This window comes from Oryza sativa, chromosome 10 (genome assembly GCF_034140825.1).
Source record: "Oryza sativa Japonica Group chromosome 10, ASM3414082v1".
NCBI lineage: Eukaryota > Viridiplantae > Streptophyta > Magnoliopsida > Poales > Poaceae > Oryza > Oryza sativa.
In genome coordinates, this window is record NC_089044.1 from 10,486,376 (window position 1) to 10,498,531 (window position 12,156).

The window sequence follows — 12,156 nt, forward strand, 5'->3', positions numbered from 1 at the left end:
ACACAAGCCGAGCTCCTCGAGCTCTCTCTCTCTCTTAGCCATGTCCGGCCATTGCCGCCCCCACCCGATCTCCCTTTCCGTAGCTCCACAACCCAAACCCTCGCGCCATCGGCCTTGCCTCGGCGAGGTGAATCCGTTTTTTCCCTTTCCCCTCTCCTTTAGCCACCGCCACCACCCATCACCGCCACCCACCATTGCCGGCCGAAGAGAGCTCTTGTTGTCGCCGTTCCGGCATCCTCCCTCTCCCTCTCTGCCAGCTACCGCCTTCCATGGATGCGCGGTACTCGGGAACACCACCCGACACCGGCTTCGCCGTCTTCCAACTACCGAAGAGCCGGCGCCCCTCCTCCCTCTCTCCCCTCTGTTACCCGGCTGGAAGGAGGAGAAAGAAAGAAACGGGAGGAAGAAGAAGAAGAAGGAAAAGAAAAAGAAAAAGAAAGGCTGACAGGTGGGCCCCTGCACAGTAACTCTTCGTATTTTCTCTATTTAATTCAAATCCTAATCTTTAGAAGCCCATATCTCCTAAACCGTAGATCCGATTCCAGTCAAACTTGGACCTAAATTCATATAAATTCAAAATCTATATTTTGATACCCAATTTTCTATTTTAAGATTTTATTTGAATTTCCTTAATTTATTCAAATACTATTTGAATAAATATTTGATTAAATCTTATAATTGAATTTACAACTTAAATTTATATTTTCTTTTTCAAATATTTTCTTTTATTCCAAATTACCCCTTTAGCCACTAAAAAGCCGTCGGTTGGAAGTTTACGCCTTCTATGGGGACGTTCGCGGTTTACTATCCCCGACGTCGGACCGTCGGTTGTAAAGCCCGGCAAAAACCAAACCTAAGGTCGAAGTGCTGCTCCTGGCACCCCACGCCTTGATGTGTATAGTGGTCGGAGCTTCACTATTCCCTCGACCTCCACAGCACGTCGCACAGTTAGCTCTCGGGCTCTGTGTGATCTTAGCCGCTCCGCCGCCACTCACTGTTGTCGGAGTAACACTTCCGCCCCACCAAACCTACACCAACCTCATATTCCTCTAGCCGATATATTGTCGGTCGGCTAGAGAAGACACTAAATCTAGTCGTTATGCTACCAACTCTAGCAACGACTAGCAAACAACCAAACCCTAGCCGATACCTTGCTAGTCAAATCCCATTTGTTATCCAAATTCCATACCCTCTACAATACTACCTATCCACCATACTCTCAGCCACCTACTTTCTGTCTACCAGAACCTACACATAAAATATAGAGTCTAGTCGATATGCTACCCAAAAATACTAAACCCTAGGTACGATCCTACCAAAACCTACCATCAGTCGATACTAGCTATATATCTGTTCAACCAGTTCAATCATCCAGTATACTTCCCATCCTCCTACTAATCAAACCCACACATGAAATATAAGCGACAGTAGTTGCTTAATCCCCTCTAGCCTCCAACTCTCTAGAACCTCCGCATAAAATATCAGCACAGTAATCCATATACCCTATAAAAGAGATAGACTATACCCTAAACCCTAGCCCTCCTAACCGTTTATCTCTTTCTTGCTATTTTATGGATTTTATTGAAATTGGTTCTTCATCTTTCTTAGTAGAGTCTATTTTATTTTGGATGGCAACCTGTGGTATTTCGAGGATCGGATAATCAGGTAGCATATCTCGGATTTATTTGCGTTGGAGCAAGGCAAGTTATTATTCCTCCCCTTGAGCATAATTAATCCTATATTCTATATCTCTATTATTCCATGCATTAGACATACATGATTTTGAATGCATAACCTGAACTTAATAAACCAGATATGCTAGCTTTTGCTTAGCCCTGCCTATTTAGTCTGCATAAAAATATAACGCAGGAATTGGTTGATTTCCGGCTGGCTAGTACTATCTCAGTCGACATAAGTTTACCAAATACTTATGTCAAACGAACGAGTACGACCGCAGCTTCTAGAATGGGGATAGACCTAGATATTATGTTAATTAACAACGTGGTACCTCTGTACAGTGGTTCCTTTTGTAAGTCCTCGCGCAGGAGGCAATCTTATGCCGAGCAGGGCATCTTATGATATTTACCGAGGCGCAGGTAAATATACTGATTTTCGCTCATGAGCTGTGTGTGTGATTTTATGGAAACCTGGTTGAGATGACGTGGGGTCTCTCATCCAGTTCTCTCTAAAAACCCCGGGAACGCCAGAACTCCTCTCGCTGCTGATAACGTTACGTTCAGAGCGCATAGGGACTAGAGTTCATGGAACAGGTGTCACTATTGTTAATAATCTAATACTGGGCCATGACTAAGCTAATGAATATTGGCAAGTCGTGGACTACAGGTAAAGCGTACATCTACTACAGTAGAATATTCATGAAACTATTCGAATAGCCGTGCTCACGGAATTGAGTACCGAAACTCATATGGTATTTGGTTAGAAACTTAATTCCAGATTTTATTAAATACTGTTGCATCAAACACATTGCAGGATTTCTCCTTCTATATTCTCTGCTTTCTGCAAGTAATCATAGCCCTACTCAAATACTACTAATTCATACATTCATATTGAATATAATAGCTTGCTGAGTACGTTGTACTCACCCTTGCTTCAACCCCACCTTTTTCAGAGTCAATTTGGAGTTCTTATCGAAGCCGGGAGTTCAATCACATAAGTTAGTTCCCTTTAAACCTAGTCTTGAAATCTAGTATTGTTAGATGGTTTAACTCTATAGCAAAACATTAGAGTTGATTTATTCTATAGCTTCTGCTATATTAGTTAGCCACAAGTTTGTAAATACCCATGTATCTTATAATAATATCTCCTCTGGAGCCTTGTTCAAATTTATGCAATGAAGATCCAGATTGTTGAACCTGTATCAATCTACTGATCCAGGGCTTGATACAGTCTAAATATGTCGATTACCGAATTATTAGTTTTGGGACCCGACAAGGGGAAGTAGGAGCCGCCGGACAGGAGTACCGTCGGCACAAGCACCGCTCTGACCGAACTGCCATCACTGTCACCGGTCTCTCGTTCGGTCACCGCCAATGATGCAATTTGGGAGAAGGGCATTGGGAGAGAATAATTTGGGGACTTGGGTTTTGCTCCACCCCTTCCACCAGCGACTTCACCCGCACGAAAGAAATATCAGCAATCCATTAGATCAGACGGCTCACCATCTCCTCGTGTTGGGTCGTCGCCGTTGGTGGGTCACTTGGCTCTTGGGCCATAGAATTTGATTAGAATTTTTACATTACCGTGATATTATTTTTTTGTTACTTCTTCCCAACGGTGATGTGATTTAGGACATTAATGTCTTTAGCTAATCATTTCTGCCCAACGATGACTTGATTTTGATTGTAAGTAATTTCATTTAATGTTTCCTTCGTTTTGTCTCTAAGCAACTGTACTAACGTACATTATTTACATGGGCAATCACAATAATAATGCCACTTAATATTTCAGCAATAAATAATGTTATTTATCAATTAAAATTTATTGAACTATTTTTCTAATTGATTTTACTGAAACTAAGGCCTTCTTGAGTATGACTTAGCACAAACAAAGGATCCCTTGTGGCTCCCATGGCAAATGTCAATATTTTTTATGTGAACTCATGAGGCATTTTGATGAAATGTTAGGCAAGGAGAAGGCCAATATAGTGTTGTGTTTCACATATCACTAGTATATATTAAGATTACTATGTATGCCAGTATTAGGGGAGAATTTTGAGCTTGACAGTGCGAAACCATATCTAGCAAACATTTAGGCGAATTTTGGAGTTCATCGAGACCAATGTCAAGTACAATTTTGATGTATATGCACATTTTCTGCCATGAAATAACAAAAAGAGTTAGCATAAGAAAGAAATTACATGTCGTGCAAACTTAGCGGCATGGACATCACACATTTCAAATGCGCCACTTATCTATTTCATATGACCTTTCTCCTATTAGACTATGGTAATTTTTCAGAATTGCTATATTCAGTAAGATAAAAGTGGACCATAATTGACTTGGTTCATCACTTTGTAAATCAATAAGAAATACAAAAGACTAAGAGGCGAACCAAGTAAGATCATGTCAATATTGTCATTTGATGGCAAAGATGAAGCTTTACTGAGTGTAGTGTAGCAACTCCAAATTTAATAATAATAAAGCTCAAATTCCTCTTAAGGGGAAATAAAATTGCCTCTCTTCTTATGTATACTACTCTTGAAAATTTCTTGTGTAAGATTTTTTCTTTGCAAGAAATAGGGACATGCTTAATGTCCTGGTTTAAGAAAGTAGTTGCATAAGAAAATTAATGGCATATATTTTTTTGGGGTTGAATCATTATGAGACGTTGCCGAAATTATGGCCTTATTATTTAGCCACATTTCAAGGGGAGAATTGACATCACATTAAGGTAGAGACACATCCCGCTTAGAAATTTCTAACATCGATCATTAGTTAGCTAATAATTCACTAACTAAAATTAAATTAAAATTATGTGATTCAAGTTCATGGAAAATAAGATATTATGCTTCCATTGTATTAGTGGGAGCTCATCAAGACCTCCAATAAGAGAGATTATTCTACCTTGTTTATGACACATAGCTCCATTTGCGTGGATGCTAAAATTTTGCATCTCTTAATTAGTGAGTTGCACAAATAAATATACATAGCACAGTCTGAGGGTTCTATTGTCGAAAGACAAGTCACATATAGGGTGTAAGCTTAAAATATCCATTTGTGGACTTAATCAAGCATCCGTGATGTTTTAAATTCCGTTTGCGTTATTAGTGAACTAAGTGTTGGTATTTAATACGGTTACAGATAAAATCCGCAAGCGCACGGATATACTGATGTAGCACTTCCCCTACGGAGTATTCCAAGGGTATCGAAACCAAGGGAACGTGTGTGTGGTCAGATCTTCCTCCGGTTCATCCAAGGACACCAAGCAAAGGATAGGCCAGGATAGAGAGGATTCACTAGTGAGAAACAGTGTCTAGGGAAAGCTTAACTTTAATCCTAATGCAATACTTCAGGCACTAGCAACCCGCTGTTCTCAGATGTCGCTCTACTACGTACCCGGACAGGGAGGACTTAAGTGATCTCGAGGGTTGTCACCACCTTTACACCCACCTCAAACGTACTGTGGGATACGCAACAATTACTGGATAACAATTACCTAAACACCACGTCTAAGCAATTAATATCTACTTTAGTGTTTATAACTCACCAAAGCAATCATTATATTTTAGTTGATTATAGTGAACAATAATCCCGTATGCTATTTAGGAACTAACCAAGAGATAATTCTCACAAGATAAATCTAAATTACTCAAGAAGAATATTATATTGAATTCAGAGTAATAAACAGAATAAAAGAAATATGAGAAGATTACCGACAACTCCGGAATTCTTCTGACTTCTTCTACTCTACTCTCTTCCTATTCTAGTATACAATATAGTACAATAGAGCCTCTTATAATTCAGCTCAAGCTTGGAAGTGTGTGTTGAAGTGAGTGAGATGATGTCTTTATATAGGGGTAGGTATGACGGTTGGCGAAGGGGAAATGTCCGAAGTGCCCCGCAACCGCCATCAGGGAGTGATTTGGGACGTCCATGCCAAAACCTGGGATCAACGGCTATCACCAGGGTTCGGCCGAACCTGGGGGTTCGGCTGAACCTGGGCTGGGCCCTCCTGGCCTGGCCTTCCGTTGGTGGACTCTTTGGACCTTTCTCTATCCATTTCTCGGAGTTTTGGGTTTATTTACTAATGTTTCAATGAAGTTCTCAACCCCTCCTTGTATGGATACATAATTCTCCTCACTTTAGTCTGATTTTCCTCCCAACTTCAGGGTTTATCATCTGCATACAAATATACACCAACACTGTGGAATATGTAAGATTAAGCACCTAGCACTATGTTGGATGTTTTATTATCTAAACATTGTGCATATGTTGGCGGTACAAAATCGGCATTTAACAGCCGCCAACACTAAGCTTGAATAAGAATGATGTGGTTAATTATGCCTGTAATGATGGAAGTGAGGCATCGTTGAAATTGTGACTTTGCCATTTATGCCACCTTCCTAGGGGTGATTGGAACCTATCATGAGATAGAGATATTCTTTCCCTTAGATTTTAATGACTTTGTTTAGCTTTAAGGAAAAACTCACTAAGTGAACACAGTAGCCAATAGATGATCATTTATGGCTATGTTTATCCATTATTGACCAACCCGAATCTCTTAAGAAATTTAAGATACTAATGTTAAGAATTGTGAGATCGGACCGCGGTGGTGAATACTACATGAAGCTTGCTGATCTCATAAGCTATGAAGTGTAACCATCTATACGAGTGATTTTCAAACCATGTAAGATTAACGAAAATTAATGAGCCAAAATTAAGATAAAGAACTTAGTACAAGTTCCTGAATGAGTCAAAATAGTAGACTATAAATGGGTCTACAAAATTTAAGCCAGACTCCAAAGGAAATTTCGAACAATTCTGATGAGGTGGACAACTACATGAAAAATAAAGGTGGGAAGTTTATCAATTAGTGCTTTATATTGATCATATTTTATTAGTGAGCAATGTATATTGCTGTAAGAAAAAAAATTGTCATCAAATTTTGGGCTAAAGGAGTACTAGGTTAGTATTATCTAAGCCATATATTGACATAAATTAAAGAAATAATTTAATATAATGCAGTTAAACTCAATCAGTTAAAATTAAATAGAAAGATAGTCAGTTATGATTCAGCTGACATAAGCTTGATATTAGCTCACATCTGGATGCATATAGATTTGGCTTACATTATTTAAAGGGAATCTTGGCAGTATTTTATAAAATCCATCCTAGACCACTGTATTCAGAAGGCTTTGTATTATTTACAAGACAATTTTACGTAACATGCTTATAGTTCTAAAGTTTGATGACATCTACAATTTTGATTCATTTAGACACTTATCTTGTGGGATTTGTGGATAATTTGTAAGATCTTAAAGTTAATTGAGATTAAGTTATATCCATTTTGATATTCTTGTATGGGGAGCAATAAGCATGAAAAAGCTCCAAACAATTTTTCACTGCATAGTCGACGATGCGGTTTGATTTTCTGGCACGTTATGATTAAGCAAACTATTTGTTTCAAATATATTTCCCATACTAAGAGTGGCATGCAATATTTGAAGCCACTAATTATACTGCATAAATAAGTGCAATGATAAAAATGCAGTTTTCTATTCTAGTAACAAGTTGTGTGTTTTCTGCTTAGCACATTAACATTGTTCTGAAAGATATGTCCCAGGCTCATAAATTGAATTTAATTAAGATTATCTTCTAGCCAATATATGTATAAGTTATAGCGTTGGTTAATATCTTGAATGTGGTGGCATATGTTACACCAAGCCATCCTTGTGATTTGATGTTAATCTTATTTTTCTCTGAAATCATAAATACACTCATATGTTCTCCCAAACTGATTGATTGGTAATTTTAGGGCACCAAAAGATATAGATGGTTTCCCTTTCATTTACAAGTGCAAATTTTCCGGTCTTTCCAAGCAGGCCAATGTTAACTGGAGAGAAACTAAAAGGGGAAAAAAAGCGGGAGTGTTCTGAGATGTGCTACATGTTATAGCGCACTGCGTGTTGTTTAGTGGTACTGCTTTATTCAATCAGACCAACCCAGTTATTATCTCAATGATTTTTCTTAAAATTCTAAGCAACAAGAATCGAACTCGCAAGACTACATCCGCATGAAGATCATTTCAGAACAATACATCCATATGGTTAATTATCTAGCTCCAGGTGATGCAAGCAACAAGTTTATTATTGATTATTCCCTTGGATATTCATGCTGCTACATCTTGTGGGATATCAAGACAGCCACTGAATTCTTAGTCGCCGGTGCAAAAGACGCAGTGGCAGGTGTTCGAATCACTGCACCAGTAGTCCTGCATTTTCCTCCCCTTGTTCACAGAGCGTGAAGTCCAGCAGCTAAATTTGCATGTCGGTTTTGTGCAGATGAGTATCCAGCCAACATCATCGAGGCAATCCTCTGGGGAAAAAGCTACTGCAAACAAAGAATTTCACTGTTGAAGGAAATATGACCAGCAATTTCACTGCTGAATATGGACAAAGAATTGCATACAAAGAAAGAAAATCACTGCAAAAATATAGGCTACTACATGTATGACAACGCACGAAAAGCGAAAAGCAGAAGTGTGCCAATAACGTTATGAAAAATAGTTGAGTAAGAACACACCTGCCGTTGGCGCTGGACTCATAAGCAAAACAAGAACCAAGAGGAAGCACAAATTTAAAGATCTTACTTCCATCGTTGAAGAAGGGATGTGGTTTCCTGCTACCTCTTCTTTCTATATATAAGATAGGAGAGCCTTGCTATAGCTGTTCTCTACCTATAATTCTTTTTTTTTTTTTGCGGGGCTCTACCTATAATTCTTACTGCACTTATTGTTTAGCTAGGAAACAAAATATTAAATATATCCAGAACATCAGCAATGACAATAACATAGAAGTCATCATTTGACTAGCAGTCCATACTCTATAAACATCATCCTTCAATGGCTGCTCAAGATTGGCATAACATGCATATACCTATAAAAGAAAGAGATCCCATCTATAGCTTTGGGTAAAAAAAAGAAAATAAAGTAAATACGTCCATAGCATCAGTAGTGATGATCAAGTAGGAGTCATCATTTGACTACATGCAGTCTAGCCTCTATATATACATTATTGATTATTCCCTTGGATAATCATGCATGCTGCTACTTCTTGTTGGATATCAAGACAGCCACTAAATTTCTAGTTGCCGTCGCAAAACACACAGTGGTAGGTGTGAAAATCACTGCACAAGAGGTCCCGTATTTTTCCCTTGTTCATGAAACGTGTAATCTAGCAGCCAAATTTGCATGCCCCATTGCTGCAGTCGAGTTTTCAACCAACATTTTCAATGCAATCTCTGCGACAAAAGAGAGTAACTACTGCTTGTTATAATACTTATCAATAGGACAATCACCATTATGATCGTGGCAAGGAATCTGACAAATAAAATTTCATTGTTGAGTATCCACATCTAATTAGTTACAAACAAAGTAAATCACTGCTGGAATACAAGTCTTATGACAGCACATGAAAGCAAAAAGCACTAGTATGCTGATAATATATAAAAAAAGAGTTGTGAATGAAGGAACCTGCCATTGTTGGACTCAGCAGTTAAACAAGAACAAACAAGAAGCACAGATTTAAAGATCTTGCTTGGATCGTTGAAGACATGTCACATCCTGATTTTCGTCTTAGGATTTATAAATTATTTAATAAATTATTATTAGAATTTATATTAAATGTTCATTAATTTACAAGTGAAGATAAATGTGGGAAATAAAATTTCCTAAATATAAAGCATGGCTGGGTTTAAGTTTTATTAAATTCTCCATGATTAATTATACTCTCTGAAATTTTCTCGGATTTTTCGGAGCTCAATTTCTAATTTTAATAATACAAAGAGCAGTTCAGCAATTATTTAAATAAAAAATTAATCATTAAAAGGTCTGATTATAATCTTGTTAAGTACTTTAAGTGTTCAAGTATTTTCAGGATTTTCCTTGGAATTATTTGAGCATTGGAAGTATTTTTAACAATTGAAATATCATCTCATTGGTTAATTTATTTGGAAAAGTAATAATAATCCTCTTCCTAGTCTTGGGCCCTTTCCAGCCCATCTCCCTCTTTTGTGTGCACGGCTGTGCAGCCCAAGTCGGCCCAGCCGAGCTTCCCCCTTCTCTTTCTTTCTTTGCTTTGTTTTCAGCCAGCCCAAGAAGGAAAGTCTACTTTACCTCCCTGTCGCTACAGTATCATCTTCAACCTCTGGCAGCCGACCTGAGACCGAATTGGCTCGGTTTTTCCCCTCCAAATCCGGCCTTTCCTCTCCTGCATTTCTAAAATTAGTTGAGGGGAAATTATCTCCTCCTTATCCTCCTCCTTCCCCCTAAAGTTTCGGAGATCAATTTTGCTCGGATAAGCCGAATCGAACTCGTTTTCGAGTTTATCTCTCCACCAAACCCTAGCTTTTCCCGGTGCCGCCGCGATCATGTTGAGCCCGATCTCCTCCAGCTTTGGCTATAAATAGAATCCCCAAGACCTCCTCTTTCGTTTCCAACCTCTAGCTCGAGCTCCCGTGCCCTAGCCGTCTCTCTCCGCGCTAGCCATCTCTCTCCTCCGGCCGCCGCTCCAGCCGGCTATAGCCGTCGGCTCCGCCATCACCGGTCAGCGCCGTCGCCTCCATCGGGACCAAATCGAAGAGAGGAAGACCGGCCTCCACTCCCTCGAAGCCGAAGACAACCGGAAGGCCATCGCCGACGTCAAGCCGATCTGCTTCGCCTCCATCCGCGCCTTGCCGTCGCCTCGGTCGTCCCCGACCTGTGCCACCACCTCCCTCGGCATCGCAGCACCGAGGAGAAGCCCGTCCACCCCTCCGTTGCCGCTGCTCGTCGCCGGAAAGCCGCTGTCGTCGTCGACTGGTACCTCGCCGCCCTTCGGAGCTCGTCGCCGGCCGTTTTCCGTCATTGATTGTCGTCGCCGTCACCCTCAGTGAGTTCCCCTCGTCGTGCTCTTTCTTCCGGGGCATTCGGTTTGCGCCGTCGTGCCCTAGGTTTGGAGTTATATCTGTACAGTCGTGTATAGTTGTTCAGAATGGTGGGCCTGAGCAGTATGGATGTGCTGTTCAGTGTTGATTAAAATTGATTAATTACTCTACTGTTTTTCAATTCTCAAATGTTTGCTAAATGCTGCTTTTGCAAATGAGCCTATATTATGCCATCCTTTGGTATCCTTGTGCACTTGCGTATTTGCTGTGTGGCTTGTTGAGTATGTCATATGCTCATTTTTGTAATAATCAATCAACCTCAGTTGAAGAAAAATGATCCAGAAGGAGAAGACGTTTGGCTTTTACTCTAGTTGAGCTGCCTGTGGGAGTGGAGCTGAAGCCATCGCTAGATCGTTAATTCCGCTGCTGTTTTCTTTTCTTTTGTAAGTATGTAACGTTATTATTATGATGGATTTGTATATTAAATTGTCAATTTGTGTATCTCGGCTGATTTCTGGACGAGGATTTCACGAACAAATAAGTTCGAAAATTACTTCTGAATTTCTGGGCGTGACAAGGATGTGGTTTCATGTCACATCTTATTTCTATAAATAAGATTAAAGGAGAGCACCTGCTAATTAGCCATTCTCCGTCTAGAATTCTTACTACACTTATTGTTTTGAAAAAAAAAAACCAAATATTAAATACATCCAGAACATCAGCAGTGACAACAAAGTATAAGCCATCATTTGACTAGCAGTCCATACACTATAGATTGGCATGACATGCATATACATATGAAAAAAAAGGAGAGCCCCCACTACAGTTTTTGTCCATCTATAATTCTCACCACATTTATCGTTTGGTTAAAAAATAAAATATTAAATACATCCAAAATATCAACAATGATGAAGTTGAAGTCATCATTTGAGTACCTGAAGTCTAGCCTCTGTCATGACACCCCTTCAGTGCCTGCTCAATATTGGCATGACATGCATATAGATGTGTCAATAAAAAATAAAGATAGGTCATGTTCGAAACAAGGCCATTGCCTTAATGCCAATCATTTGCATGCAAAAACTTTCCTTGGCAGGGATAAAAGAAACTTCTGCGCTACAGAATTTTAGTCCGCCGGCCTCAATGTGTCTTTGGAGAGAAAAGTTTCACGGACAGATGATTTTCCAGGTTTTTTAGTATTTGCTAAAAACACAATATGTGAAGGAAGCTATGTCAAGCTGTGCTAGCAAGGTTGCATAATGGTATAACTTATGCATTGATCACAGGAAGCGATTTAGAAAAACAATACCTCACCCTTCGTGAAATTTCAGCAGATTTTTTCATAGCCATATGTAGATCAAATATACCAATCATTTTAAGAGATGAAAACACCACAACTGAAAACAAAAACAACAAATGATTATCTGTGATTCTTAATTCAAGAAACAAGAATGACACCAGCTCGGCCAGAAGACAAAAACCAACGAAATGAGCTTTGTAATTCATTAACATCACAAACAAATCGAGAAAATATAAAAAGGGAACGTTCCAGTGAATA

General features: G+C 39.3%; 3 long non-coding RNA genes across 3 annotated transcripts; 2 read left to right on the plus strand and 1 right to left on the minus strand.

The window, feature by feature from the left end:
- LOC136353498 (uncharacterized) lies at positions 1-2,847 on the plus strand. Its single transcript, XR_010736866.1, has 3 exons — positions 1-448; positions 1,609-1,700; positions 2,630-2,847. It is a non-coding gene; the product is annotated as an uncharacterized lncRNA (long non-coding RNA).
- Positions 2,848-7,808: 4,961 nt separating this feature from the next.
- Positions 7,809-8,406, minus strand: LOC107277495 (uncharacterized). Its single transcript, XR_001540491.3, has 2 exons — positions 8,262-8,406; positions 7,809-8,069 (listed from the first exon to the last, which is right to left on the minus strand). It is a non-coding gene; the product is annotated as an uncharacterized lncRNA (long non-coding RNA).
- Positions 8,407-9,878: 1,472 nt separating this feature from the next.
- LOC136353590 (uncharacterized) lies at positions 9,879-11,246 on the plus strand. The gene is made up of 2 exons (XR_010736905.1): positions 9,879-10,606; positions 10,925-11,246. It is a non-coding gene; the product is annotated as an uncharacterized lncRNA (long non-coding RNA).
- Positions 11,247-12,156: the final 910 nt, after the last annotated feature.